This window comes from Schistocerca cancellata, chromosome 3 (assembly GCF_023864275.1).
Source record: "Schistocerca cancellata isolate TAMUIC-IGC-003103 chromosome 3, iqSchCanc2.1, whole genome shotgun sequence".
NCBI lineage: Eukaryota > Metazoa > Arthropoda > Insecta > Orthoptera > Acrididae > Schistocerca > Schistocerca cancellata.
Window position 1 is genome coordinate 413,447,411 of NC_064628.1, and position 5,000 is coordinate 413,452,410.

The window sequence follows — 5,000 nt, forward strand, 5'->3', positions numbered from 1 at the left end:
CGCAACTCCAGCGGATGAACGGCGGACTCTTCCCGCACTCGTACGTTGCAATCCACCCCTATAACTTGCGTTTCATGAAGAGTTATATCCAATATGCCAAATTCCCGCTGTCCCTATACATGCTGTAGGTCTGTGCACACAATATGAACCACACCTCAGCGAGACACTCTATCACACATTACTCTCTGCCTGTAACAGACACAGATACAATATGTAAGCACCAGCATGGACCAACGTCCGGTGCATCCTCTACGCCACAGTACACCATCCACACTATGATAACCACACCAGGGGGTCCAATTATAAAATAGAATATCCCACCCGTCCGACATCCACAATTGCTCAGATAAGCCACCAACACCCACACTTGTCCTACACAGGGGTGCACCCAACACCACCACACTGCCTCCTGTTACAGCACAGAAACAATGGCAGGAATGAATGACACAGGTCTGCCACTCCCTTGCCGCAACCACAGACGCGGCGCGCCTCCAGTCACGAGCGAAAAGCGCATCCTGACGAGACATAACTGCTGTGACATACTGACGCTGCCTCAGACATCCACTTACAATGATCACTACCAACGAACCTCGCCCGCCCCCCCCCCCCCCCAACACACTATCTCTTACCACGTTGTGTACTGTAATCCAACCCATTTCGCACCTTAACCTAACCCATTTCGCACCTTAACCTAACCCATTTCGCACCTTAACCTAACCCATTTCGCACCTTAACCTAACCCATTTCGCACCTTAACCTAACCCATTTCGCACCTTAACCTAACCCATTTCGCACCTTAACCTAACCCATTTCGCACCTTAACCTAACCCATTTCGCACCTTAACCTAACCCATTTCGCACCTTAACCTAACCCATTTCGCACCTTAACCTAACCCATTTCGCACCTTAACCTAACCCATTTCGCACCTTAACCTAACCCATTTCGCACCTTAACCTAACCCATTTCGCACCTTAACCTAACCCATTTCGCACCTTAACCTAACCCATTTCGCACCTTAACCTAACCAAATTTGTAACGCAATTTGTACCGCAATGTAACGCAATTTGTACCGCAATGTAACGCAATTTGTACCGCAATGTAACGCAATTTGTACCGCAATGTAACGCAATTTGTGCCTTAACCTAACCCACGTTGTGCCTTAACCTAACCCACGTTGTGCCTTAACCTAACCCACGTTGTGCCTTAACCTAACCCACGTTGTGCCTTAACCTAACCCACGTTGTGCCTTAACCTAACCCACGTTGTGCCTTAACCTAACCCACGTTGGGCCTTAACCTAACCCACGTTGGGCCTTAACCTAACCCACGTTGGGCCTTAACCTAACCCACGTTGGGCCTTAACCTAACCCACGTTGGGCCTTAACCTAACCCACGTTGGGCCTTAACCTAACCCACGTTGGGCCTTAACCTAACCCACGTTGGGCCTTAACCTAACCCACGTTGGGCCTTAACCTAACCCACGTTGGGCCTTAACCTAACCCACGTTGGGCCTTAACCTAACCCACGTTGGGCCTTAACCTAACCCACGTTGGGCCTTAACCTAACCCACGTTGGGCCTTAACCTAACCCACGTTGGGCCTTAACCTAACCCACGTTGGGCCTTAACCTAACCCACGTTGGGCCTTAACCTAACCCACGTTGGGCCTTAACCTAACCCACGTTGGGCCTTAACCTAACCCACGTTGGGCCTTAACCTAACCCACGTTGGGCCTTAACCTAACCCACGTTGGGCCTTAACCTAACCCACGTTGGGCCTTAACCTAACCCACGTTGGGCCTTAACCTAACCCACGTTGGGCCTTAACCTAACCCACGTTGGGCCTTAACCTAACCCACGTTGGGCCTTAACGTAACCCACGTTGGGCCTTAACGTAACCCACGTTGGGCCTTAACCTAACCCACGTTGGGCCTTAACCTAACCCACGTTGGGCCTTAACCTAACCCAAGTTGGGCCTTAACCTAACCCAAGTTGGGCCTTAACCTAACCCAAGTTGGGCCTTAACCTAACCCAAGTTGGGCCTTAACCTAACCCAAGTTGGGCCTTAACCTAACCCAAGTTGGGCCTTAACCTAACCCAAGTTGGGCCTTAACCTAACCCAAGTTGGGCCTTAACCTAACCCAAGTTGGGCCTTAACCTAACCCAAGTTGGGCCTTAACCTAACCCAAGTTGGGCCTTAACCTAACCCAAGTTGGGCCTTAACCTAACCCAAGTTGGGCCTTAACCTAACCCAAGTTGGGCCTTAACCTAACCCAAGTTGGGCCTTAACCTAACCCAAGTTGGGCCTTAACCTAACCCAAGTTGGGCCTTAACCTAACCCAAGTTGGGCCTTAACCTAACCCAAGTTGGGCCTTAACCTAACCCAAGTTGGGCCTTAACCTAACCCAAGTTGGGCCTTAACCTAACCCAAGTTGGGCCTTAACCTAACCCAAGTTGGGCCTTAACCTGCTCTGTAATTGGCATATGACACGTTACATTAATCTAGTGTTGTCTAACCACAACCCTCTGAATATAGTTCGCTACTCGCACCGCCCACCCTCTTGTGTATCGTTTCATGTTCAACACTTTGCAAGTGTTGCTTACTTTTTACATGCTCCCGCTGTACACTGTTATGTGGACGACTGCAGGATGTACAGCGCCCCCCTCCCTTCCCCCCTGCCTTCGCATGCTGGTCGTTCAGGTGCTTGCGTGTTCAATGCCCTTCGCAGCTGTTCACTGGCAATCGCATGTCGAAGCGCTCAGTCTACGTCGTGGTACGGCCTGTGTCCACTGTCCGCTGATGTCGTACGCTTAACCCTCACACTGTACTGCACATAGGTCCGTATGTACCGAATGATACGCTGTGGCACATGTGTGACCGTACAACGACTGCGCCCAACAACAGCGAACCATACAGTCCAAATGTTGTGCACTCAGCCACGTGCCGTCTCCCCATAACTGCTGCATTGCAGTGTGGTACGCCATAGAGACGTGTGGGTGTAACGGACGCCCTGGATGGCGATCAGCATGAGCCGTCTGTTGATGTAGTGGCGCGTGTATTCAAACGTAGTCGTCTCTTCTCACACTGTGTGATAGCATGGTGCACCGCGTTCCACATCTGCGACATGGTACAGATGCCGGTTGACAGTCGGTCTCGTAATGGACATCGCATACGTAGGGGGCCACCTCCCACGTGTTCTCTAGTCGTGCACATTTTGTTGCGTGTATGTGGGCAGACGTAGTGTGTCGTGACACCTAACAGACAGGCATGCAATAATCGTTGCATTTGCAAACGGGGATGGACGTCTACGTTTGCTGGTGACGTTACGCAAATGAACAACTGGTAACCCATTGTGGTGCGGTTGTTGTTGCTGGAGGTAAATCAGTAAGGGCAAATCTGTGTGTGAAGCGATACGCGGCGGTGGCTCGGTGGGACTCTCCCCGGCCGGTGAGGGGGGGCCGCCCGGCGTGCTGGCCGCGCGGTGCGTGGGCGCACGCGCTACAGCCGGCTGGTGGGGGCGCCCAGTGGCAGGCGCGCCGGCCGACGGACGCGGCAGGCGGCGCAGCTGCGCGCCGGGGCACCCTGCGCGCGGCGCCGTGCGGCCAAAGTGGGTCCTCGCGGGCCCGGTGCGAAGCGCGGTGGACATCTGCAGTGTGCTGGTCCGACTGAGGACTGTGTGCGTTGTGGATGCGCCGCCGCCCGGCACTCGGCGCCGCGACGCCGTCTGCTGCTCGGTCGCCCCAGCGGTTCTCGCTGGTGGTTTGTATCGCAGTTGTGCGGACGTGTTGGCACGTGCGCTGTGCTGGGAGAGTTCGCTTCGGCACCGACGTGGGTCCTTTGCCCTTCTGTGGCGCTGGCGTTGGAGCTGCCGGTCACCGTAGGTGGCGCGTGTTGTCTCCCGCCGGCAATGCCACGACAGCACGCTCCCGGGCCTCTGTCGGCAGCGGCAAGCTCAGTTGGGAGCACGGGTGGTCGCACCTAAAGCGTCTACTCGCCTAACTCCGGGCGATTGCGCCTCTCTCGAACCCGACCAAGTACTTAGGACGGCGCTGCGCGCCGCCGGGACCTGAGAGGGTTTCGAGGTGTATTGTGCAGGGGAGCTCAGCCTCCTCCTGTTTGCAGAATAATTGAGCGGACGCTTGCGTGTTCGCGCGGGCCCCTGGGACACACTCCCGGGCGGCCGGCTGCTCAGCTCTAGTTGACGCAGCTCCCTGGTTGATCCTGCCAGTAGTCATATGCTTGTCTCAAAGATTAAGCGATGCATGTCTCAGTACAAGCCGCATTAAGGTGAAACCGCGAATGGCTCATTAAATCAGTTATGGTTCCTTAGATCGTACCCACGTTACTTGGATAACTGTGGTAATTCTAGAGCTAATACATGCAAACAGAGTCCCGACCAGAGATGGAAGGGACGCTTTTATTAGATCAAAACCAATCGGTCGGCTCGTCCGGTCCGTTTGCCTTGGTGACTCTGAATAACTTTGGGCTGATCGCACGGTCCTCGTACCGGCGACGCATCTTTCAAATGTCTGCCTTATCAACTGTCGATGGTAGGTTCTGCGCCTACCATGGTTGTAACGGGTAACGGGGAATCAGGGTTCGATTCCGGAGAGGGAGCCTGAGAAACGGCTACCACATCCAAGGAAGGCAGCAGGCGCGCGAATTACCCACTCCCGGCACGGGGAGGTAGTGACGAAAAATAACGATACGGGACTAGTCCGAGGCCCCGTAATCGGAATGAGTACACTTTAAATCCTTTAACGAATATCTATTGGAGGGCAAGTCTGGTGCCAGCAGCCGCGGTAATTCCAGCTCCAATAGCGTATATTAAAGTTATTGCGGTTAAAAAGCTCGTAGTTGGATTTGTGTCCCACGCTGTTGGTTCACCGCCCGTCGGTGTTTAACTGGCATGTATCGTGGGACGTCCTGCCGGTGGGGCGAGCCGAAGGCGTGCGACCGCCTCGTGCGTGTTCGTGCGTCCCGAGGCGGACCCCGTTGAAAT

General features: G+C 54.2%; 1 non-coding gene across 1 annotated transcript in view; it reads left to right on the forward strand.

Moving 5' to 3' along the window:
- Positions 1-4,206: 4,206 nt before the first annotated feature.
- LOC126178822 (small subunit ribosomal RNA) overlaps positions 4,207-5,000 on the forward strand; it is a 1,909-nt gene continuing 1,115 nt past the window's right edge. Inside the window, exon 1 of the ribosomal RNA XR_007536673.1 lies at positions 4,207-5,000. This exon is cut by the window's right edge and continues 1,115 nt beyond it. This is a non-coding gene — a ribosomal RNA (small subunit ribosomal RNA).